The 27,517-nt window shown below is 37.8% G+C and overlaps 1 protein-coding gene across 11 annotated transcripts in view; it reads right to left on the bottom strand.

The window, feature by feature from the left end:
• The window catches only part of SYT1 (synaptotagmin 1), a 354,401-nt gene that overhangs the window by 262,039 nt on the left and 64,845 nt on the right, over positions 1–27,517 (bottom strand). For 2 of the 11 annotated variants that reach the window (XM_085537506.1, XM_085537549.1), the window contains exon 2: positions 13,401–13,461. The exons of the other annotated variants lie outside the window; for them this stretch is intronic. The gene's annotated coding sequence lies outside the window, so the exon portion shown is untranslated. The remainder of the gene's footprint in view (positions 1–13,400; positions 13,462–27,517) is intronic. 11 annotated transcript variants of the gene reach the window in all.

Genomic DNA, 27,517 nt, shown 5'->3' with positions numbered 1-27,517 from the left:
CAAAACAATAGCTTATTATCCAACCAGACTGGAAATAATATTTTTCCCCTACAAACCACTATAATGTATTGATTTACCATACTTCTCACATACATAAAGAAAATAAATAATTCATTTGCAAAGTGTTGTTTCCTAACTACAGCACTTAAGAGGAAGGTTACTATTCCTTCTGGCAAAGATTTATGAACATAAAAAAATGTTGTTGCCATGAAACTATTAAAAAAAATATACAATCAAATTAGAAATCTCGAAAGACACAAACCTCTCACAAGCGTCCAGGCAGAGCTATCTCACAGCCAGGGATCAGATAAAGATTTTAATTAGCTCCCTTGAAAATTGCTGTTCACATTTAGAATGAACAAAAGGTTCATCATCACTTCTTTCTCATCCACTATCCAGGTAGCTTTGTTATCTCTATCCACTCTATAAACTCAAACTATCGGCTAGATGCATACATAAGGCAGTCACATTCTGACAATGAAAAGCTTGGACTGTGAGTGCTATGGGAGTAGGAATCCTACAAGGAGAGGCTGAAAGATGTGGGACTGTTCAGAGTGGAGAAGAGGAGGCTCAGAGGGATCTCATCAATGTTCACAAGTACCTGAAGGAAGAGTGCAAAGAGGACAGAGCTAGGCTGTTTTCAGCGGTATCCAGAGCCAGAACAGGAGGTAGTGGGCACAAACTGAATGCCAGGAAGCACTTCTGAGTTGTGCAGAGTCTCCTCCTTGGAGATCTCCCAAAGCCACATGGACATGGGCCTGGGCACCCTGCTCTGGGTGCCCCTGCTGAGCAGGGATTGGAGCAGATGGATCCTGTGGCCCTGCCAACCTAAACCATTCTGTGATTTTTTAATTCTGCTTTGCATCCTAAGCTTGAAGTTCCTGTGGCTAAAAGAGGCAATGCAGATTGTGTAACCAGTATTTAGCATGACTCTTATTTGGAAATGGGGAAACACAGGAATAGTACAGCTAGCTTACAACAATGAAACCACTTCCTGAACAAGAATGATATAAACTACAAAATATACATGATTTTTAAATTAGTTCAGGAAAACAAATACACAGTACACACCTTGGGATAATTTCAGACCAGGTAGGATATAGTAGAGATACCATTTTTAATCAAGTTCATTTTTTCACTGAAGTACTACTCTTTTAAATACAAAGGAGTTCTATAAAGCACCTAGTAGGAGGTGAAAATAGTCCATATTGCCATATTACATGTGGATGAAGGTGAAATGCAATTTTATAGTCTTTCAGTCTTCTCCTTAAATGGACATTATGAAAGATCTTATTGCAGATTGTATCTTTATTTCTCTCAAGACTGAAAACAGAGGGGAAAAAATAATCAGATAGAATTTGATTATTGTTTGATGACTTCTGAGCAGTAAAAGCACATTCATACCCATTGATATAGCCTCCAAGTAATGAAGAAAATACCATGACCAATGGTTACATAAGCCTTCAAACCATTACCTCAAAAATACCACTCAAAATATCCATTGAAAATACATGAGAAGTCTGCTTAGTTTCCTGAGCATTTCCTGACATTTGTCCATATCAGGTGACTAAGCTTAAAAAGTGTTAGGTAACATGCAATAAAAGCAAATGTTTTCTGTGAGCCTCCACTAGAATACTAAGTGATACAGCAGGTCTTACAGAATTAATAACACTGTCGCAAAAAGTAAAACAAACAAACAAACCCTAAAAACAAAAAACCACCACTAGACCCACAAATGTCCATTAGCACAATCAGTTTTTTTTACAACACTTGATTTAATACTACCTTTCTTTCCTTATATTTTCAATCAAATATTTATATTTTGACTGCGGTAAATTGATGCTACTGCTTTCCTTCTAGTTGTTGGCTTTTTGGTTACCTCTACAAAACAGGACTTAGAAGGACTTTCAAGTTTCAGATTTGCTGGGCTGATCCTGGCCAAAATCTAAATTTCCAAGAGCCATTCCCCTGCCCTTAGCAGGAAGCAGGAGAGAACAGGTAAAGCAAGAAAATAAAAACCTATGTGTTGAGATGCAGGCACTTTAATAATGTGAAGTAAAAAAGGGGAGGGGAAAGGGAAATAAGCAAAGGCAGTCACTTACCACCACCCATCAGACTGGTGCCCAATCAGCCTCCAAGCAATAGCTATTTTGGAAAGAATATCCCCCCTTTTATTGGTGAGTGGTAAGGACATGAACATCCCTTTGGCCAGTTTGTGTCAGCTGTCCTAGCTATATCCCCTCTAACCTCTTTCCTGTTCCCACTCTATACAATGGGGCAAGAGCGAGAGAAGGCCTTGACTCAAGGTCTTTAGCAACACCTATAACATGGGTGTGTTAGCAGCATTAATTCAGCCACAAATCTGAAATACAGCAACACATAGGCTGCTATGAAGAAAGCCAGCTCCATCCCAGGCAGACCTAGTACCCAAATTGTGATATGCATCACAGCTGTGTCTCAGTTAAGACAGTATGTGGTCTAAATGAACAACTTCACCTCTTCCTGTTTGACTTCCCTTAATCGTTTCTTCTGTTGTTCTCAGGTAGATTGAGGAACCAGCAACAAGGATCCCAGAAAGTGCTCATTGTGCAGTCTAGATATATCTATCCAGGTCACAGTCCTCAAAACAGATGGTAACTCTGTTGCCATCAGTCTAATTTCCAGCTCCTTGTCATTCTACTCTCCAAAGGCCAGTAGAACAAGAAAAAATACTTAAGCTTCCCTGCTCCAGATGGTACACTATAAACACCTCATGTCTGCAAGTGTTTCACTCCTTCTTTTCCTCTCTTTTGTGTTTTCTGCTTTCCCCACTTCCACCCTCTTGATTTGCAGCTCGCAAAACTTGTACAGTTCTGGATCATCTCTTTCTTTGTGTATCTAATATACCTCAGCTTTCTAGTCTATACATTCCTCTAGTTTCTACAACTCCAAATAGCTTCCAGCCCATTAAGGAACTACTCTGTCATATCTTTTTTTGGTGCTACCAAGCAGTGACATGTTTGAATGGCAGTCATGCAGACAAGAGTTGAGTAGTGGCTCTTATTGGTTTAAAAAAAAAAAAAAAAAAAACAAAAAAAACCAAACAAACACAAAAAACAACAACACAACTTTTCAAGTTTGTAATTATACACACATAAATAAAGTGGGAAGATGAGGTAATAAATAATTCTAACTTTCATACCATATCAAAGTTTCGTTCAGGAATATTAAAACATGGTCAAAATAGTATTGGAGGCAAAACTTAATTTCTACTATAAACATTGCACTGCATTGCATTCAGAAAAACAGAAGGCTGACTCACTGCAATGTTGTCAGTCTATATTGAACTGAAATAAATTGGAGAAGTAATTCATAATACAATAGCATTCTCAGCAGTCGCACATGCTGTCCAGGCTCTTTAAATATTCTATAAATAATTGCTCAGAAAAGCACAATTGACTGTGCAAAGACTGGATGATGAATCATCAGGTAGTTTAAGTAAAATTTTGCTTGATTAACTTTTTTGTTTTTAAACCACCTGCACTGTATTGTCTTATGTACCAAGACAGAGCAAATTGTTCTCAGTCTTTTTCTAAAAACTAGACAAGCTTACAAATGACAAGTTTTATTGTATTTTGAAATTGATGCCAAACTGAAGAGCTGTGTATTGTGTGATTCTAATTATCTACTTTTTGGCCAGAGATTTAATACCAGCCATTGTTAAAGATGAAGCTAATCCAGATGTATCAGACCTCTAACAGCTTTGTGTAAGTCATTTTACTTTTTGTCTCCCCATCTTCAAAATACATTTATTAGTCTTCTTGAAATGCAGGTTTTCAGTTGAGGGTGTTTTTATTTTGTTATTAGCATTATTTTTTCTTGTCAGCCAGTAAACAAATAGATTACAACCAGAAAACCTTCAGACTGAGGCACAAATGAACACAGCCCATTGATGTGATTCAAATCATACCTGACTCCTATCACTGTAAATGCCATCAGCCCATGCAGCCCTTTGTTTGGACAAGAGGCTGAGGTATTCAGATGCCTGAAGAAGCACATAAGCACCTAGTGGAGTTTAACAAAATGTCTAAATGAGTAAATGCCTTATTTCCACGGAATTTCAAGGGAGTTAGGTGCTTCCTATGCTTAGCCACTTTCATAAAACCTATTATACATTTCCCTTCAATTTTCATCGCCTCCAAATATTCCTTATCAATGTCCTTATTAACGTCAATCAGAAAAATGTTTTTATTCCCTAAAGGTAACCATCAAGGTGTAACATTCATAGCAATACAGAGAGCTTAAAAAACAGGGTTTGATAAGTTTATTCACTCTATCTTTCAACAAGAGAAACATTTGAGGAAACAAAACTGACTCTGTTTCTAGATTCTGTGACTGGAAGATTATTTCTCCCAGCATAGGAGCAGTTTTGGAATGTTCTATCTGTATGATACATTACTGTGTAATGTTTATGACATAATACATTTTTTCCCCTCATTTTCATGTGATTTCAGTTTTTAAAATGAACCATACCGAGGATCATGTTTTGTAGTCAGAGGATTTACACCACAACTCACATAAAATGACACTAACAAGCCCACTAACCGCCCAGGTTTACATATTCATTTAAGGAATTAAGGACCTAAATTAATTCTTTCTGCAACCATTCCCTTAATTGCTGGTGGGCTGTTCTGAGGGGAAAGGTGGAAAGTGAGAAAATAATTGTTTACTTCATCTTACATGTTTTTATGGGAACACAGCTTCTTTTCTCTCACATTTTTCCCAGATAATTAACACTCATTCCTTTTTAAGCTGAAGGTTCAGTTAACATCAGTCTCAATGCGCTGGAAGCTGTGCATACATGCAGACAAAAGAAAGAAAAACATTATAACAATAAAACAAGGGGTTTAAACATGCTAATGACATACTGATATTGGAGAGTCAGTATATGGACATACTATATGTCAGTAAGGACATACAGAATTGGAGAGTCAGCCAGTACCCGGTTACTTTCAGAAATTTCCATATCATATGTGGATATAACTCCTATTTCTACTGGAAAATGTATCAAACAGAATCAGTTCAGTAAGAAGGCTCCCAGTATTACCCAAATGAAGGTGTAAAGACACAAAACAAAGGATAGCTGGGAGAAGTCTGGGAAAAAAAAAAAAAAAGGCTTCATTTTATGCACAAAAAACCATGATCTGATAGATTGTAGTTATGATTTTGAAAGTCAAGCAAAAAGAGAACAATATTTCAGTATTTTCTGTATGCTACTTAGAAGTACTTTCAGCATTATTTCTTTTATATACTATAGGAACATCCAAAACTATATTCAGTTCAAATGACACATCGAAACTACTTTCTTAGTCTATTTTAAGGCATGTATTCTAGCACATCGAATGGGAAGAGCTTAGCACAAAGAGATGCAAGGCAAAGTTCTGCTACTATTTCAGGCTGTCTCTTATGGAGAATTTTGATGACTATTATGGGCATGATATAAATACTTTAAGTTTTGCACAATCACTATTGATTAATTACAACCTACATTAGCATTCAGACAGAACCTCAGCAGTAAGACTGCTGACAGTAAGATGGTTGGTAGTCATTTCAGGTGAATTACTGGTATGATACTATAGAACGCCAGTAAATAGATCATGTCCCAGCTGTAATTACCGAAGAGGTATAAAAGTGAACAAACAAAAGAGCCTAGCAATGAGCCACAGTGTCATGTTTGCATAGATCTCATTTTTAAATCTATCAGTTTTAAAATATTGATCCCTTCTGTTACAGATATTCTAGTACATGTCATTCAACTTGTGAAAATAACAATCACTTAAAATCCATTTGCTTCCTTTAATATACTCACATCCACAATTATCTCTATATGGGTATTCTATAAAAAAAAAGCACAGAATGATACCAACAGTATGAAAACTGAACATCCCAGGGCAGGATCTTCCACCATCCTTGAAGAGGCAAAGTACATAGATGCACAGTAAGAAAGACCGGAGAAGATGGAACTGTGTTGCCTCAAAAATACTTTGCAGCATACAATGTCAAAAGCTTCAGTAAAGTACGGCTGACTGAAACTATAGTAAACATCAGTCTCAATAATGAATTTCTGACAGTAACTGAAAATGACTCAATTATTTCTACAAAAATAGCTCTTAAATTTTTAAAGGCAAAACAGACAACTGGGTGAAAGAAAAGAGTAAAATGACCATGTAAGAAAAAACAGTAACATATGCATTGCTAATACGAAAGCAGAATATGTCTGTATTTTCTTTCATCAAAAGAAAATAATAAAACAAACTACTGTAATTGTTTTCTAACAACAGATTTTTCCACAAACAGTATTTATGTTTTATTTTAATTGTATTGCTGAAGTTGTGTAAACAGAATTTATTTCATTAGACAATTTAATTCTTCACAACTATACTGAATATTACTCATTAAACTGGTGTGCCATTGATTTAAGAACATTTTTACCCTAGTTCTTTAAATCACTTTAACATCCATGTAATTCCTTAGTACTAATTTAACTACCGATACAGCTGAAAATTTAGCCAGCAGAGCATCTTCATCCCTTTCATCTAAACCTATTATCTCCAATGATTTGAGAGAGCAGTTTTGCATAAGAGTCCCACATATGCCCATACAGCTATAAGCCTTCCTATTAACATGACAGAGTTTATCATCTGTTGTTATCTTTCCTTTGGGAACATCAGCTTTGGCAAAGATTCTTCCCCCTGCATATTTTAAATAACCCTTCATAGGATTCTTTAAATACTTAATATCAGGAGAATAATAAATCACTCCTACTGAGAATTCATCCCCCTAATAAAGAGGATATTAAAAGCTCACTAATAACAGAGGCAGAGACACTGTATTTGTAAGCAATGTAAGTCTTCATTAGCTATTTTTTGTTCCAAATGAAATTCTAAGGAAGCAATATCTCAGACTGAAACTGAAATTCACCAGGAACGGAGCCACATTTCTTGAATCCTTCTGATGGTGTAGAGGCCACTAAAACATCAAAAACTGCAACTGGTTCCTGATTCTGACTTTAGTGCCCCAAACCATAGTGCCTACAGAGAGTAGTACTTGTTAAAGTAGCCAGATGTACTGCTAGCCTGGACAAACCAGGTTAAGTTGAGAGGCTGCAAAAATTAGTTCTTTAATTCAGGCTACCATAAAAATTCACATAAAAGTTACCCTTTCTTTAAGACAATTTTCTGGGGCTTTTACTTCTTTGGGCTGTTATATTCAGCTGCTGTCTCACGTCTTAAACAGGACACCTGTGCCACGTCTTGTCTTTGCATACAGTAAAAACCCCACATGATGGATCTGTGTTTCTTGACTAGGTGTTAGAAAAACCCCATAGTCACAAAATCATGAAAATCAAAGGGAGCTTCATCAGATACTTCAACAAGCACAAGACTAAGATTCTGTTTTAAAGTTTTCATCCAATTACTTATTTCTCAAAATGTTTTATATGTGGCACTGTCTGGAAGATTAAGCTCTCAATTTCATTAAGACATACTCAACTATTTTCTTTTCCTCAACTATTTTCTGCCCCTCAGAAAGACAGAAGTGATTCACCTACATAACTGTCGGGTAGCAATATGCCCATCACAGCTTCTTTGCTTTTGCTTGGAGGAATAAAATGGTACTTGAAAGTGGTTAACATGACAGTGATTGACTGCTGACTGCATGTGGTTCTGAGCAAACTAAAAACTGTTCTCAACTACATCAGAAGAGCCACTGGAGCTTTGTGAGTGCTTGGCCACCTCTGTTCTAAAACATACACCTGCATCCTTCCCTCTCATAGCAGATACTGCTCAACAGAACATTGGCAAATGCATTCACGTGCTCAACAGACCCATGCACACAAACCTACAGCAAACCAAGCAACCCATGATCATTTCCTTGGCCATACAGATGCAATTAATTAATGTTATTGTTCAGAGTTATATATATTGTTATTGTTATCATCAGTACTGATATTTCAGACAGCAAGTTTCAAACAAATTGAAACAGTATTGCTTTATATACAAGCAAAACAATTAAAAAAATAAAAAATAGAAAATAAGTTATCCACAGTTAAATAAATAAAAAGGAAACCTCAAAAGAAACCCTACGATCTCCTGAGGTCTGAGATGCACACAAGCTTTGCCCTGTATTACTAAAGTAAGATACTGCAGAGTTCTAACACTGTATGACTACAGCAGCTATTATCAAAATACACGCAAAAGGAATAGGAATTTTTCTTAGTACTGAATTCTATCAGCAATTAAACTAGGTTGTTGTGTTGGTTTGTTTTCTTTTTTGAAACAGAAAATTGAATTATATTGGTGACACAGCATTTTTCAAATAATACAACACACTACAGATAATGTGAACTAAAGCTTGAAAAATACAATACCCTTTCAAAAGGAAGGAGTAGTCACTATGAATCATATCCTACAGATGTAGGAGGCCAAGAAAGTTAGCAGAAGTTTCCCTAACACTTTGCTGGGTAAGCAAACAGAAAACCTGAATGTAAATTAAGCTTGGATGTCTCACTCTTTTTTTCTCTTTTAACCCTTTCCTGTTAACCCAAACACAGGTACAATCACACTCTGACATTTTTTCCTCTCATATGAACAGATTCTTACAATGTATTTGTACATTGCATTAATTTATAGTAGTCCTCTATTGTGTTGCATCACTGAAGCTGTGTCTGCCTCCAGTGAGCATACATCTTTCTTCTCCAGACACAAAATCTTTTTCCTTTTATTTTTTTCACCTTGCCCTCTTGCATTCCTTTAAGCAGAAAATTTCATCGATCCTTCTTCTCACCGCAGAGAACCTATTTCTACTCCAATAAAATAACTATAACCCATAATCTGCCTAGCTTTCACTTCATTTTTACTGTCTATAGCTACCGAGCAGTAGCCTTGCTCATCACCTATTCTTTTTTTTTCTCTTCTCCACTGGCACTAATTTCTGTGCTTTGTGTTGAAGTGAAACGTTTTGATTCTGGAGTGCTTCTGTTTGCCATTATTGATTTCATACATTCAACTAGTCTTCAGAGAACCTTCTCACAACTACTGCTTGACTGATATTTTTCATTTCCTCCTTTCAGTCTTCATAAAACCCATATAATTTGAGTACTAACTTGACTTAGCCAAGAAAAGAGAAAGAAGCCAATGATTTCTTTTAACAAAGGTCATAATATGAAGTTTTAACTGCACTTGCCTAGGTTAAAACTTGACTGAAAAAATTAAGTTTCTACTTTGAATAGCTACCTAACTCTATCTCTATGCATAATGTATAATAAGTAAAAGGTTACTTCAAAGTTCTGTGTGGGTAAACAAGAAAAAAATTCCAGAGAGCTCCAAAATGTTTTTCATATATTCACGTATGTACATGAGCTAGGTGAAATTAATCACCATGGCGGTTGAAATAGTTAATTTAAAAACAAACAAACAAACAAAAAAAAAACCACCACCACCACCAACAACAACAAAAAAACATCTGAAGAAGTAGTAACAAAATTTTCACTTCTGTGAATAAAATGCAAATAATAAAAACAAGAAAGGGATGATAATGGAGTGAGCATGGTGCAGAATTGATAATGCAGCCAGATTATGCTGAAGATACTGAATGAAGGGATGACGTTAAGATGGATAACAGATGAGATGTTATGAGTTATGTTCATAACTACACAGCTCAGAGAGAAGAAAAGCTCAAGATGATGCTGTCAAACAAGTTTCCAGCCCAAATTCTGAAAGAATAAGAACAAAATATTTCAAGTAGTGATATCCATGTCTCGTCTTACAGATATAGAAGAAAGTAGAATATAATATAAAGTAGTGAAGCATGAGACAAGAGTAACGTGAACAACTGATGCCAAAGAACCTTGATCTAAAAATGTGTAGGCTTTCAGAGCATGTTTCCTGAGAAAATGTATTTAAATACATGTTAAGGAAGGTTAAGAAAGGGCAGAACACCAGATCAATTGAATTGCTTTCAAGGTTCTTTGGTCACTTTTGTTTTAAACGTTAATGATGTGAGAGACCTCAGAAATCTTAAGTTCAGAAAAGCATACATTTTTCACATGGTGCCAACATGGGAAATCATTACTTAATCTAGACAAAATTATGATTAATACTAGGAATATTAAATCAATAAGAAACTAAATAAAGGAAAAATTGAAGTGATTAGCACTGAAAAGTTTCAGGCTATAAAGAAGCTATTTAAGAGAGTTTCTCAATGACCAGTCTAGAGAGCAATCTTGTTAAATATTTTCCTAATGACCTTGTATCAGCACTATACTGGTGAAATCTTATGGCAATTCTTCTCTTGGAAAATAATCAATACCGAGTAGCATTAGGATATCCATATGCAAAGGACTTGATGACCTTGAGAACATGAATAATATTAAATGAAATTAGACTATCACACTTCTGGCAAGGCAATTCCCCTAAAGACTAATAAAAACATTTCTTCCAAAAGCCAGAAGTTCATCACTTGAAAACAACTGAGGTAGAAAAAAATCAATCACAGGAATTATGTATGAGTTGTTAGAGTTATATGGACAATGCAACTCAAAGCTGTATCAGACAGGATTTTTCCAGAGAAGTAAATACTGATGCTGTTGTGCAAGATGTGGGGGAAATCTAATCACTGACATCTCGAGTACACCATAGAGTCCTGCTCACTCATGTTAAAGAATGATAAGCTTAAGATGGAAGAGGTGCAGAAAAGAACTGCAAACATGATCAGAGAAATGGAAAATCTATCTGACAAAAAGAGGCTAAAAGTGCTCAAGCTTTTCTAGTCTAGTGAAATTGAAACTATGTGAAAATATGCCAGGGAACTGAGCAATGAAGGAGAAAAATAATTATTCAATCCAGGGGCCCCAGCTGGCACACAAAAAAAATGAATACTGGATGGCTACAAATAAAGTTAGGTCATAAATTAAAAAATACAAAAATCTAAACATTAGAACAATGGAAATCTGGAACACGCTTGGAATACAGGAAACAGAGCTCCTACCCTCTCCTTAGACTGACAAGTAGCTGCATGTTGCTTTGCAAGCTTATAACATGGACCAGTCCAAAGAGATACTGAGAATGGTAAGAAGCCAGAACGGGAACCAAAGAAGCCCCTACCAATTTCATGTTTCCAAAATTCGTTGGACAGCAACCTTTTCATTAGAGGACTTTTCATTAGAGACTGTATCTCCATACAGAGTGATACACTGCTTTCCCATTGACTAAACATATTAATTAAAATAACTTCTTCAGGAATCCACTACTGCATGCCTCTGACACATTTGTAATCTTTTCACCTCAAACATATTATTTGCTTGTGGAACAGCTAAGTGACATTTCCATACACTTGAGCATCAACTCTACCTTAAATAAGTACTTAAGAAAAATACCACCCAGCACTAGACATGAAGTATTCAATTTCTAAGACTGCAAATCAACAACTTGCCTTCTTCTCAGTATATCCCACATTCTCTCTATACATACGTTCCCGCTTTTAAGGACACAAAATAGAACAGGAAGGCATTTTTTCTGTTATTATTATTTTTTTTTTTATATAACTTCAGATGTAGTATAAAAGATGTACTTACTTGACAAAAACTGAATGAATAGAGAAAAAGTAGCTTTCATAACACTGCTGCATATCTGTATTGCTCTTTCATTAACAGCCACTTTCTAGAAAAGGCTCACATGTGCAATTTATTCCTAAGGAGGTAAGAACTGACAAAAGTCAAGCATTTATTTTTTGTAAAGAAAGAGTAATCTAATTGGATACATGAATTTAGACAGTTCAATTACCACAGACCCTTGTGAAAGGATATTTAAAGAGCAGTAACTTCTTCATTAGTCTGAATGGAAATGACTGAGGAGCAAGGAGATGGCTATGATGAAGAAGGAGTAAGCGTCAGTGAAACCCTGGCAGTCTTTTCTTTTATGATAAGGACAGGACTCTTTATTGGGCCAAACAAAGAGCCAAGAACTCGTTGGGAAAGCCACTGTAGAAGATACTTGATAACTAATTTTAAGGCACAGTACTTAGGAACCAAATAAAAATAGAATTAAAGAATCATAGAATGGCTTGGGTTGAGTGTGACCCCCTGCCAAGGGCAGAGTTGCAAACCCCTATATCAGGCACTCAATCAGGCCATCCAGGGCCCCATGCAACATGGCCTTGAATACCACAATTTCTCTGCGCAGTCTATTCCAGTGCCTCACCATCCTCTGACTAAAAAATTTCTTCCTAAAATCTAAACTAAATTTTTCCTCTTTTAATTTAAAGCCATTCTCCCCTTGTCCTATAACTATGAAACTACATAAAAAGTCAGTCCCCCTTCTGTTTATGAGCTCCCTTTAAGCACTGGAAGGCCACAATTGCAGTCTTCCCAGAGCCTTCTTGGGGGTTGGACTTGATGATCTCTAGAGGTCCCTTCCAACCCCTACAATTCTGTGGTTCTGTGATTATCTTTTCCATGCTCCCTCAATCATTCTTCATAGGAGATATGTTCCAGCCCTCTGATCATCTTTGTAGCCTTCCTCTGGACCCACTCCAACAGCTCCCCATTTCTTGTGCTGGAGACCTCAGATCTGGATGCAGTTCTGCAGATGGAACCACACAAGGGCAGAGTAAAGGGGGACAATCGCCTCCCTCTCCCTGCTGGCCACCCTTCTTTTGATGCAGCCCAGGATACAGTTGGCCCTCTAAGCCGCAAGCACACACTGCTGGATCATATTCAGTTTTTCATCCATCAAATTCCCCAAGTCCTTGTCAGCAGGGCAGCTCTCAGTGAGTCCTCCCAGTCTGTACATATACCTGGGATTGTTCTGACCCAAGAGCAACACCTTGAGCTTGTCTCTCTTGAACCTCATTAGGTTCTGTTGACTGAACCGCATACCTTGGCTATCCATCCCCTTCCCAGAATCTGGGTCATTACAGAATAACTCACTTTTCCATCCTGCATGTTTTTTATTGCCATGTTATTGGTGTGTTTACCAGAACATGCTACTCAGAGCTTCCGGCACCTGATTGAAAAGGATGTAAACTGCTTCCAAAATTAGTTTGCAAGCTGATATGCTATCATTAGGCACTATTCTTTTAAGTCAACTGTGCACTTCCTAGCACAAGCACACGCCTTAGATTTAATTGCCTATTGCAATGATTGCTTCTTTTACTTATAATTTATTTAAACTATTTGAAATACATGAGTAAGAAACCATGCATATCAAAACACATATAGAGGGTGAGAAAACATAGCATTAGCAACTGTGATATTTAGAGCTTGTTTCTGCTCTAGAACAATGTGAGGAGAGGCAATTTAACAGCAGCATCACAGGTGCCCTATCTGTGCACAAATACAAAAGAAAAAGTAAACAACTACATACGGACTGCTTCACTCTGAAAACAACTTTCTGGTTGACCATATCTTCCATCTCCAACACTGACCTGCAACAAACATGTATTCAGAGTTGTGTCTCTGTTATTAGTATGAAAGTTATTTTTCAATACTTCGTGACTACAGTCAAGTTGCACATATGTATTAAGGGTGAAAGAATGCAGCTCGATGCTCTCAATTTAACCTGCTCTGGACAAACAGTTGTCCAGCCTCTTTTATCACAAAACTTGCAAAAATTCATTCAGACTTGGCTTATGGAGGCCTCCTGAAGAATTTCATGTAGGAGTAGGGTGCGTGCCCTGCATTTAATGAAAAACACTCCAGTGCAGAAGGTTTCAAGGCTGTGTATCAACAGCTACACTGCAGCCATCACGCTACCTGTGAAGAGGGAGCTATAAAAACTACTGCATACACTCAGTTGGTTTCATTTCTTCCATCCACGGCGAGGCCTGCCCTGTGCCAATTGGCATAAGTGGTGTTGTGGGACTTATTGCTGTGCTTTTGCAGTACCTAACTGTTTGCACTATTACTGTTCCCAATTTCTCTTCCCTTGGGCTTTTCTGTGCCAGACTAGACAGAATCTGAGGAATTATCACTTTCGTGAGAACATCTGAGAGCTAAAAAGTACAGACTGTGGTTTTAAAATCATGGAGCCCTCCAGAATTCACTTTCCGTCCATTCACTTTCCTTAATATTTGCTCTAAACTCTACCTTCAAGGTAATTCACAACTCATCACTGACCATCTTGAATAACTGGCTTGCAAGTGCAATATATGACTTTGATCCCAGATCCCTAGAAATGTAGAATGATTAAAAAAATCACTTTGATAACAGAACATTAAATTTACATTTAAATGAGTTGCCTCTTGAAAAAAATAACTATCCCATGTTACTCTAAAAGTATTTAAATGTTCATTTTAGAGCTTGCCTTCTTTTATGTAGCTCTTGAGTATTAACTTTGATCAATGCTCAGCTGTTCTATTTATTAAAATCTGCCAGAAGATTTTACTTGGTTAGCATTGTAGCTTCATCAAGATCTCTTAAGCCTAAAAAAGGTGTTTGATTATTATAGTCTAAGGCACAATATAATGCACAGTGACTTCCTAGAAATCCCTGTATCAGCAGCACTGAGCAAAATTACTGAAGAACTGCATTTACTTCTGTTGTTATTACATGTTCCCTCTTATTTCTGGCAGCTTCTAATCAGCTAATTGGTTTTGTCCTTATTAAGCTCTGCAATAGCAATCTACCTAGCAAACTGCACAAAGAGAGCAGCTGCTCTCATCATGTTATTGTACGTTGCTTTACTTCCTGAATGAGATCTAGCTCCCTGGTTCAATCTGTCATATAATTTTCAGGGGAAAAAATAAAAAATGATGGTTTACTAAGAAAAATGTGTAAATCATAAACGTAAAACAATTTCCAGTGAGTACGGAAACACTGTGAATGTGTTGAGCATTCACATTTTTTCTAGGATGGTAGGAAACTAATTTGTTTCCTTCCTGTGCCCGTTAAATAGATGATGTTGTTATCTCAGGTGACATGTCAGCAGAAAGCTAACATGCAGTAGAAGCAGTACACAATACTAATGAAACACTCCAGAGGCAAATCTGGTACGCTGTCACTAATTCAAAGTTTATGGTAGGTTTTCTTATCAGTGAAGCCACCTTTTCCAATTTCTCTTTCTCCACCTGCTTTATCCATATTAAGCTCAAAGGAACAAGAAAGCTCTCAGACATGGCTTGCTGAATATTGGCATGATTAATACCTGCTCCCTGACAGCTGCTTGAATTGAGGTGTTCTTTCATTGTAAACAGCCTGGACTGTGTTCATATTGAGGTTTGGCTTTTGAGGAAGGACTTCTCATACACAGAAGGGGACGGCAGGAGAGAGGAGCCACAAAACTGTTTTCCACACTTGCCCTGGTTTGTACAACAGCTTTTGTGTCACAAAAATAGTCACAGTCAGGATTATAGCATCAGGCATTTTTAAATAATGCTAATTCTGAATTAGCATTTGATGCCAACAATTTATTCCATATAAAAAAGGTGCTGTTTACTTGGCCATCAAGAGGCAGCTCCAGCTGAAACACAAATAGGGTCCCACTGATTATGTGTGAGAGCACAAATGCCAATAATTAAACCTGTTTTCAAAGGAAAAAAAAAATGCTTCAGCTAATTGCAGGCCTGTGGCCTGAGGGTCACTGAAGATTTCTAAACAAATCTAAATTGTCTTTTTAATTTAGTCATCATAGCATCTCCATGATAAAAAGGCAAATATTGCTGCCATCTTCCAGGGAAGATTGAGAGGAAAAGGTGATGGCAAGAGGGGAGAAGATAATGAATTATACTAATCCCTAGTATTTATAAGCCAGTCTGCTTCTGTTCTGTCACATCTCCCTATTCAACCAGGTAGTGGGCTCTTCTATGTCTCTTGCCAAAAGGATCATCAGTTGCCCACGTTGATTAATGGCCAGGGGCCCCCTGCCAACAGGAGCTGTTGTATTGACACCATCATCCCCTTCTGTTCTCTGTAAATGGTAACTGGTTGCTGTTTACCACAAACTGAGCTTCACTCAGATTTAGATGGAGCACATATGCATTGAGGATAATGTCAGTAAACAACGCACGAGGTGGGTTGGCTGTTTGGCTCTGTTGTAACAACTGAATTTGATGTGTATTCACATCTGAACTCTTAACAATCTCCAGCTTGAAATACCAGTGCTCACCTTTAGGAGTACCACCACATAATAGAAGGAATAAAACATTTTTAAGAAAGGAAAGCTTGCATAAATTGCTGCAACTGACAGCAGTGGGCTTTAAAACGTAGCCTCATCCATGCAACCACAGATCTTCATTTTCTTTGTTCTCAATAGCTGCTGCTGGGTGTTAGTGCCCGGCTTTCCATGATAAAAGCAAGACTGTTTTTTTGGGGTTTTTTTTGGGTTTTTTTGGGTTTTTTTTTTTTTTTGCTGGCTCTGAGAAGCCAAATCTCTTTAGGGAAACAACGTTTCTTCCTATCACACCTCCTTTTCCTCTCATCATAAATGTCAAGTGCACACTTCAGAAGCACAAGACACCTTCCTGTTTTGCACTGAATACAGCTTTTTTTTTTTTGCTGTTTCTAATCAACCATTTGTTTAGGGAGATGCAAAACCACACAAAGAGAGCAGCTGTTCCCTTGCTGTTGCAATCGTGCAGCTCCCTCAGCAAATGCTGTTGGAGGCACAAGCCAGAAGTGGCTGCTCACTCACACCCCTCATCCCACATCGAATGCCTCTCCTCGTCCATGATGAGCAACTGAAATCCTGACAGCAGTTGGTTTAATACAGGTTTTAACCTCAAGAAAACCCAAAACATATTCCAAAGATGTTGCTTGCTAGTAATAGTATGATGGAAAGGCACAGAGGGTGCTTTTAAAAGTACAATGCGCTTTCTTTAAAATAGTCCGCGTGTTTTGTACCAGAGTTTACTTCACTATTTGCTAATTTTCACAAGTACCAAAACATTTGGTCTAACAAAACTACATATAATAACTAAGGAAGATATATCTAAAGTACAAAAATACAGTATTTTCTAAATTAAAAGTTAAACATAGATGGCATACCAAGCAGTGAACATATAAACCGGATAATCAAAATTAAAACTGAGTGTCCTGGCTGATACTCCATCTCATTACACCTTAACACTTCACCAGTTTTTAAATAGGCAATATCTGTTACATTTGATTTCCTTAATATTCTAAATCTGGAGGGGAAAAAAAAGAGGTGGAGAAGCAAGGGAATCAGATGTAAATGAAAGTGCTTAAACATATATGGACCTAAAACAGGTTCTATACTGAAGTTTGAGGTGTGCTGATTTTTTAAAGTTTCACTGTTTTAAAAAAAAAATAAAAGGTTACCAGGGATTTTCAAATAACATAACTTCCAAGAAAGCATCTGCTTTCTCCCACTTTGTTCCAGTGAAGACCTCTTGTGTAAGCAAAGCTCTGTGACAGATACAGCCATATAGATTAATTTAGGGTATCCTGGTCCAAAGCCCTACTGCTCAAGAAATGAACCGTTCATAGAGCTATTCATTTCTCAAGGAAGATGTACAATCTTTCATTGGGAAATAAAATCCAACACACACACACAAAATGAAGAAACAACAAATTAATAAAAAAAAACTAATATGAAAGATAGCAATTGTGTTTATGAAACTAACACTTTTTCTACCAGAGAGAAACTACAGACTTGGATTTAAAATGAACTACTGACTGGGTCTAAAACAAATGTTTCTATTTTGGCTCACAAATAAGCTTTTTATACTCTGCATTTTAAAGGTTACCTAGAAGACCTATAACCATGTTGCCACCATGAAAACGGTTAAGAAATTATCTAATAATAGCTGTAGTTCGTACTCGTAAAACAATTAATGTGAATTTAAGCATACTGTACATTATCTTTGTCATATTTTAACCTAGCCATCAAACAAAATTCTTTGAACTGTATGCAGCCTTTTTCTAATTCAGTTTATTTGATAGTGATACATCATCCAAGGTAAATATATTTAATATATGCAGGAAGAAAACAAGATAATGCATTCAGTGCAGTGGCTGAAATGTTGAGTTAAATTACAATAAAATGCCACTGCAGGACTCAAATCCAGATGCATTTTGAATTTAACAAAATAACTTTACATTGTTACCTCCATAATTGCTGTTACTGGCAATTGCAGTGAATTATAAATTAAAATAACATGAGAAAACAGACTTGAGATTGTTAAAAGGAATGTTTTCTACCTAGAAAAAGCATTCACCTATACAAATGTGTATCCCTAGATATCACAGAGAGAAAGAAGTTACGCTAATTGCAATGCTTGCAGTTTCATTATGTGTAGCAAACCCATACTTAAACACCCATTTATAGAGTAACTACAGGTGAGTAAGCTGTAATTGCATCTGCATGGTCAGTGTCTCTGGGCAACCCATATCCCACCCAGTGATGGGACAGCCCCATTCCCCCATTGCCATCAATTGGGTGCAAAGCATGGCTCCTCAGCACCTGGGGTCTCCATCACAGGTGATCATCACATGAATGGCGCAGAAGGACTTGAGTGACACAACCAGAGCTGGCTCCAGCTGGAAAACACTTAATCTGCCCAGGAAGCCATCGTGCTGCACAGGAGCTGCAGGGATACTCTGAGAAGGGCCACGGGCGCCAACCTGGTGCTCCTAACCCAATGTCCCATAGCCCCTAGGGCTCAAAACAGGTGTTCATGGCTTTGCCTATTCCTTCCTTTTCTTCTCATGACAAGGCCCTTGACTATAGGGCAAAAAACACCATTTCTATCTACATACTAAAAAGCTTTGAGTGGTTCTGTATGAGGTTAAAATTGTAATTTTTTCCCATTTATGCTAGCTGCTATAATGAAGGAGAGAATCAGACCCCTAAAGCAAATGATACTGTGCCACCTTCAGTGCAAGGTACATACCGAAAATACAAAATACTTTCTATCAGAGTGAGAATATAAATAAAATTATGCAAAATATATGCTTGTGATACAGTATAATTTTTGGTGGTAATTTCTGTGTGGGAATGTTGCCTAGGCAATAGCCTGTAGGGTAAGGACACAGAATAAAAACTCCTTCCCTGGAAAAGGTAAGAAAAAATAATGATAAATTACTGAGTTGCGTGAAGTTTACTGAGATGCTGGAAGTGTTCCTGTTGAACTGTAATCTGGTCTGGCCATCATTCTTGCTGTGCTACACATTTTGCATGGAGACTGAAAAAAACAGCATTGTTCTCTCTGTCTCACATCATACATAAATCTTACCCAAATTTCTCTGAAAATCACAGTTCTTTGCCACGCAAAACTCATGCTTTCCATCCCCTCACCCCCCCCCCCCCCCCCCCAAGAGTTTATTAAGGAAACATATAACAATAAATAAGCATTCGATGAAATATTCTCCTTAACCCTCATATATAAACCCCTTCATAAAATGTGGTTAGCCTGAATCTGTCTCTGTTATGAGAAGCATACCCACTGTCTGTATAACGCAGCAGGCAAACAAGCACAAGCCAGGAGCATCCACACAGACTAACAAGATTAGATGTTTGAGAGAAGCATTACTTGCTTGTTAAAGAAACTGTGCAAGTGGGTCAAGTGAGTAGATTTTTGGGGAGGCTGCAAAAGAGGTATTCCACTTCAACATCCACCTCTGTTATTCCACCAAAATAATCACTCAAGTTTCATGAAATATTTAAGCTCTTTAAAACATTTAGGACATTTCATTACTATTTAAGATGGGAAATGTTAGGGAAGAGGAACTGCTTTAATGCTGAGGACAATTATATAAGAGGTCAAGCTCTGTAATAAACAAAACTGCATGGTGATTGTTACCTAACCTTTTCTTATAACAAGTTTAACTGACATATATAATGTATTAAAATACTAATTTTATTTGTACTGTATTTCAAAAGAAGTATATAATACATTAATTAATTCTTGACATTCCTGTAGCCTATGTTGTAAAGGCTAGGTGATTCTGTTTTTGTAAAGAGGATTTCATTAATTGGAAAACCAATATAAAATAATATTTATTTAAAATAAAATATTTAAAATAAAATAACTATAATACTCCTCAGCAGTTTTATAAGTAGGAATGAGAGGTGGTAAAGAGCATGGGTCTAGACATCTGCACTTGAGGTTCCCTTAATAGTTAGAAAGGAATAAACAAGTTTACACCACGCAGTTCCTACAGGATAGGATGAAAGGACCTCAGAAGCGAATGCTTCTCTCTTCTGACCATAAAAACCTCTCAGAACACATTCTGATGGTTGTAACTGTAGATATCTAGAAAGCGGGAAAATTGAAACACATCCACTGTTTCCAGATGCTAATAAAAATATAAATAAAAATATAAATAAAAATCACAAGTTTCAATCACGTGCTTAGCTTAGAGAGCAGGACTTATGTGCAATAAAACAACACCATTTCCTGCAAAAATAAAAACAGCCAGGATAGAACATGCATTAAACCGTAGCCATACAGACTGAGGACAAACATTCTAGCACTGTAAGGAGCCTGTGAAATCTCTACACTCCAAAGTTTCACTGAAAGTTGTGATACCTCTTGGGAATGAATTCTATTTAAAAGGTAGGTGATAGACAAGAAAATTCTTAATGATTTGTCCCCACTTTAAAAGTGGCACTTGGCTGACGGGTTCAATATCCATATGGCATACGTGTCTAACCCCAGCCACTTTTGAAACCCCACCAGTCACCAAGAATATTCGTCACACAAACTTGGTAACACCATTCTAGCTGTCCCATATCTCAGGAAAGTTGAGGGGGCAAAAGTGCACAAAACATGCAACTTTTTTTCCCTCATGTTCCGTGTCAGGAACAAAGGCAGCATGCCTAATTTCATTATGGTGTTGCAAATTAGCCTCCTTTAACCTAGCAACAGTCATTTGGCACAGTGGCTTAGTTTTCCATTAACTTCACTAATCATATTCCAAGTCCCAGTGATGATTTAATACCTTGTGTTCATTGCCAGTGCTGCTGCTGCCAGCATTTTACCTGCCTTCTCCCCCTCTCCCAACCTCTAATGCTGACATGCAGACCAAGCAAGGGGCAGCTAGGAATATCCCCACTACATTTACTTCCTTCCCCATACCTCTCCCCCTTACAGAAGCTATCAAGTCTCCTAGTGTTGATGAGTGTGCACTCAGCTCCAAGAGCACTCAAAGTCTTTTTTTGTCTTCTCTGTGCCAGTGCATTTTCAGGAATCAAATACATTCATTGTTCTTACGCTATACTAAAACAATATATCATTTCTTACTAGAAATTCAGAAAAGCTCTGCAAGTTCCAAAAACTTTCTATTTTATCTAAAAATCTTGTAAAAAGCAGTGCTTTCCACAATACAAACAAACAAACAAATCAAAAGCACACCAGGCATTGGTATCTGGTCATTAATATTATTCTCCAGTCTAGGAGGAATTAACTGACTCTGGAATAGTCTGCCCAAAAAGGCTGTGGATGCCCCATCCCTGAATGCATTCAAGGCCAGGCTGGATGTGGCTCTGCGCAGCCTGGTCTGGTGGTTGGCAATCTTGTACATAGCAGGGGGGATGAAACTATGTGATCTTCGAGGTCCTTTTCAACCGAAACCATTCTATGATTCTTCCCTTACACTGTAAGAGTGTGCTGATCATTAACAATATCACAAACATCCCCCTTTAATGTCACTGTTTTCTCCCTTCTCTTTTTCCATCCTTTCACTTCACAGTGGTCGTCCTTCCTGCTTTACTTTTAGTCCTTTTCTTTCCCAGTTCTCATGGCTGACACCATCTTTAAAGATACTTCTTACACTGCTACTGCTGTTAGACCTGAGTGAAGCTCCATGAAAAACGACAATAAGAAAGCACTCAAAGTATTTTGACCTAATCTCCCTTCTGGGGGAATATGGTTAAGTCCAGCTATGTGATGGTACTCTGCAGATTACAAATTGCATACGCTTTTATAGATTGGACACCTAAGCCTTGCAAACACAACTTCTTACTGAACTACTAGCCTTTACTGTTATTCTGCCTTGCAAGGGAGGGAGATACTGCCAAGATCATCACTTTTTTGTACTTTCTACTTCTACAGCACAATCTGGCTTCTCAAACTCCCCAGATTCTAAAATAGCTCAAGTGCCTCTGAACAGAAGTGGAAAACGGATGTTCTGGCCATATCAGATCACTCATTAAACTTCCTTTTAACACTTGCATTAATTGAGTTTGAAAGCTGTCGTGTCTCTTGCCTGTACCTCTCTATGCGGAATTTTTATACAGTGCTTATAACCAGGGGACTGGAGCTCTCATTTCTCCCTGCCCCCTTAACATTAGCAGTGTATGGTTGCTGATTTTCTCTGGGTCCCTGATGGAGATGGAAGGAACACTTAATGGCCCTTCTCCTGGCATTAGTGCTGTTACATTCAAAATGGGACCAGTGTGCAATCAATTGGTAGCAGAAGTCTTCTGTATCATGGTCAGAATTAGTCTCTGATGAGACTGAGTACCTTAAAATAAACTGTAACAACTAATCTGAATCTGTTTTAAGTGAAGACCCATAGTTATTGTCCTAATTTAAGCAAATTAAGTACTACTTGCCATCCCACTAGCACACTAAGACAAGCATAAAGAAGAATCCCAGCAGAAACTTTCTGCACATACAGAGAATAATGGAAACGGCAAATGTGTTAGAGTAATTCTGAATGCTGCACACTTCATTAAGTCTTGATAGGTCAAATTTGAAAGGTGAGAAAGGTGAAGTCTGAAAGACTTCGCACTCATGTTTGAGATCTCCTTATAAATAGGTATTCCCCTTTCTAAGTTCACATTCCTGGTAAGTAAAATTCTGTGTGCCCTGCAAGAGAAACAGTAAGTGAGAACACTTGCTGTTGCTACTGGGAGGACCAGAATTCAGCTGCATCTTCTTGCCCATGCTTGAATACATAGCATGGCTATAGCAGGTCGCAGACCTCTTTACAGAATGGTGAGCACCAACCACTTCACCAGGATGAAGTCAGATATCAGCCCAGTTCATACCCAGCTATTTAAGATGCAAGTGAATAAGAAAGCAGATAAATTTATGTACATGGAAGTTTCCATCTCAAGAACAGAACTATGAGAAAAAATAATAAAACTTGAAAAATTAAACACATACTATTGGCATACTTCTAAAAATTAGGCAGACTTTCTATTCTTATTATATAAAACTAGCTGGACTTTCAAGATACAGCCATGTCCAGCATGGTCATTCAGAGTTCCTTTTCTTTCTTTATCTAATTTCAAGACTTGGACCAATTTTGCATCATTACACAGTGGTCCTGATGAAAGACTACTCAAAAGACTGGAGAAATCAGATAATCATTTTGTGCAGTTCTCCAATGGGTTAAATTGCTTTTCAGTCAGTGGGAATTGGTTAGTCAGGTTGTATTGACTCCAAGGCTGGAATAATAGTAAGCTAATCTTAGTAGTCCTACAGTATCTGATAAATTGTAGAGCTCTGTGGTAGATGTTGTCAGGCTTTTTTCCTAGCAATACTAGTAAGGACTGCGTTGTTTACAAGCAAGTCACTGGCTTCTGAAAAAGAAAGGAGGGTTGCTCCATAGGGGATTTTTCCCTGGAGGGAAGAAATAAAAACACGAGATAGAGATTTGGCAGCAGCATATGCTAGACAAGAGACCTTCAGTGGACAGCTGATATAAAGAGGCTAGCTTCAGTCTTGCAGATGTGTTTTTCAGTGCTTACTTCTGTAATCATTGTCAAGGAAAGATAACAGACAGGGGAAGCTCGTGCTATTAAAAAAATATTGACTTAGGCATAAATACATGTCACAGCGAAGTCACACTTCATGAACTCATATACAAGCTTGAAGAGACGAGAAAGAGGAGAGATTCATACAACCCGCATTTCTGGAGAAATGAACCACTAAAGAAGCAATTAAAAGCCTCAGTTTGAAAGAATATTATCAAACAAACATATAGTCGTGAAAGTAATTAGAAGCATTTGATTACTTCATAATGGGCAGAGCTAATCAAGCTTGCTCATAAACAAAGTGTGTTCTGCTCATTTTAAACATAACTATTAAAAAAGTTAAAACTAATAAAGAACAGGCTACACTGAAACATAGTTGATATAAGCCAGATAACATCCACTCAAGTGTACCATAGGCACACTGGTGCCTTGCACTCTCTATCTCCTTCATCAGTAGGATAAAAGAGCATCTGCTTGTCAACAACCCAGCTACTTATGTCCCAGGGAGGCTGTTTCAAGTAGGTCACAGATGTGAAAGAAATGTGTGAATCTGTATTTCTGTACTACTTGTGCATTTACCTACAGCAACAGCATTCCTGCCCACAGCCATCTGCAGTGTAACACACTGCCCATCAAGGTGGGGTGGGGAGCCTGCTCTGTGTTACCTTACCCAACTTGCTAGAGATCATGTCAGTCCTCAGCAAAGGAATATCATTATTAATGAGAATGAAAGCAAATTGGAGCCTTTTTGCTACTCTCATCCCAACCCTTACTAATGCTGCAAGCAAAATAAATGCTTGTTTAATGATGGTGGGCAGAAAGAGAGAAGAAATAATACAGTTGCATAATACAGAGCAATGCACAATTTTGATAATAATTTAGATGAGTACAGGCTCATTTTGTTTGTCCAGCTTAATGCCTGTTTCATGTTACTAACTCTTCAGTGCTTCACTCCAACAAATTATATAAGCATATACATTTGTATACACATAAGAATTTATGTATATTTAAAGCTTTTTGTGTAGACAAGTAAAAATTACAGCCCTTCTGCAAGCTTCTTTGATTTTTTATTGTTTGTCTGTCACCACATTAGGATTACGATGGAATTTAAGAGCAGATAAGCTGTAGGCAAAGCCCACCCCGTAAGAGAAGTCACAATTAGCTGTTTCTTCCACTCCCGATTTTTACACAGCAAGTTCTGAGTCTGTTTAGCAAAGGAAGAACAAAAGATACTTCACTTGCTCATCCTTTGCCTTTATCCCAGTACACCTAATCCAGAGAAGAAAGATGCATGGTGCCAGTCATTCTGAATCCCATATCACCCCAATCTGGTATAACATCATGCTTTCTGACAATGAAAAGCTAGTAATGACCTACATACATTTGCCGAATTAAGCAAACTTATTACTGTGCAAAGGCATGCGAATTGAAGTTGAATGAATATTGAGATTCCTCAGTGAGAGAGGCACACTGAAAATTCAACCATTCCCATAAGTGTCGAGCAACCAAAGCTATGCTGGGTGAAGGGGAGCAGTCCTGTGTCCTTGCTCTCCACCTGCCATGTGCTCTCTGTCCTGTCTATTTCCATAAGCTGAACTGACCTTCTAACAGGACAGAAGTGGGATTCCAGCTCTGCTGGGCTCTTTTCAGTGGGCTGAATCAGTTCTTGCTATGTGCTACATCAAGTGAAATGTTGGGAATGGGGAGGAAAGAAAAGGCAGGGATGATGAACAGAAACTTCAGTGCAGGGAATGAATTGTTTGGAATCCCACCTTAAGTCACTAAAAGGAGCTACGAGGAGAGTATTATTTCTCATCGAGCTGATGAATTGTTAACTGCTTAATCAATACAGAAAGTAACACTGTGTCTAACAAAGAGACATTTATGTCTCCAAAGGAACAGAAGGATCTTTACTGTAGTTAAGAAATACGCTGATTACAAAGGAAACTGACAAGTTCTGGGAGAAAGTATCAATCTGCATTGATCCCTTGAAGGATTTCCAGAATGAAGTTAATCAGGAAGATGGACACAGTCTGGGGTTACAAAAATACAGAATTTCTTGCCAGGCAAGGAGCCCAGAAGCCTACAGCAGGTCTGCTGTATGAACAAGGCAGGGCTGGAGGAGAGGGAACAGAGAGGGACAGGGAAAGGAGAGGAAAGAAGGGGGAAATCTGCAATTTAATTTTAGCAGTTATGAGATCTAGCATCACATGCCTTCCATTTCTTTTATAGTTTTTATAAACAATTTATAAATATCTTATAAGCATTTCATACCAAGGCCTCCAGCTCACATTCTCCAAGCAGCCAAGGGATGCAGGAGTGTGACTACACATGTGCTGCAAAGCCGAGGTGGAGAACTGGAATCAAACTAGTCCAAAACTGTTGGTGCAGCAATGGTAACAACTTCAAGACTTGCTTGGCATGCAGAGTACCAAATCTGTGGAGGTCTCCGGGCAGTTCTCCACATACTAACTTCTGTGTCCTGCAGTCCCACCTGCAGTCTGTTATAAATTTGCAAGTGACTGAATTTACAGCAGAGGGGAACTGCTTGCTGATCCTCACAGCTTATGCAGAATGAGCAACAGGGGTACAGACCAAGACTTTAACCAAGCGTTAGCTAAACAAGCACTCTCATTTCTCTGCTTGCATAAGCTACTCAGCATCCACATTTTTTAGGAGACAAAACAGCAAACCAAGTAACAGCAAAATGGGTGCAAAAACTGAAATTCTGCAACATCAGAATACAAAATAAAACTGTTATATGCACTTGCTCTTTTCTCCTAAGCCACCCACGATACTCGTGCAGAACAAAAAGAAAAGCAACTAGATGATGTTAATGAGTCCTTTTCAACAAGCACAGACTGTTCTGTGGACCCTAAGCTTAATAAATTGCTATTTCAAAAAGAATAATGGCAGTTGCATCGACTAATATTAAAGAATCCACCTTACTACAATCTGCAAAGCAGAATTCATTTGTGAGGGCATAGAAGGAATTATTAGTACTGATCTCTATTGGAATTTTACAAGTGTGAGAAAAAAAAGATGACAAACTAGGAACTTGTCAAGAGTGCTGAAATAATTATTTTACATCAATAACCTCCTCTAAAGTTCATTCATTAGAAACCCTAACTACACCTGGCCTTTGAAAATCGGAAACTTCTTAAAACCATTACTCTCCAGAGTGACATACTGTTTACACTATACTGTGTTCAGTCTGAATTCCAGACAGACTCAACTGCCTCCTACATAACGCAACTGTCCTGGAATATAAGGACTTTTTTTTTTTCCCTTTCCTTTCAGGCATTAAAAGTAGAAACGATAGAAGCAGGCAACGTGTCTCTAGTGCAGCATTTGGGCTCTATTAGTCAAAGTGTTGTATTCCTTAAGTATACATTAGAGGATAGATGTGCACATAAAATACCATATGTCAGTTTCAAAGCTATAATTTACATAGTTATTTAAACTTATGCAAATGAGCACATTAAAACTGAGATACACACCAATAAAAGGAAATTATAAGTTAAAGCTGCCACTTTGTCCTTAACTTCCTGCAACTGACGAGGTATAGCAGAACATATGGCACGTTCACTCTCCCACTGCTCCTGCTGCTCTTGAGAGAAGGCCTTATGTACTGCACTACCTAGTCACAACAGGGCAAGTTATGAACACATGGTGCCTTACCTCTGTTTAACTCTTAAAAAGCTTACGCCAACCTGGATGCCTTTCTTAAGCACTGATCCCATCCATTTTATTACTCTTCCCAGTTCTTCTTGCAGTGCAGAACAGACAGGGAAGAATAGCTCAAGCTAGTTCTGTAG

This window comes from Coturnix japonica, chromosome 1 (genome assembly GCF_054131305.1).
Source record: "Coturnix japonica strain WE chromosome 1, WE-NBRP24, whole genome shotgun sequence".
NCBI lineage: Eukaryota > Metazoa > Chordata > Aves > Galliformes > Phasianidae > Coturnix > Coturnix japonica.
This window is presented reverse-complemented; position numbering and strand designations above follow the sequence as displayed.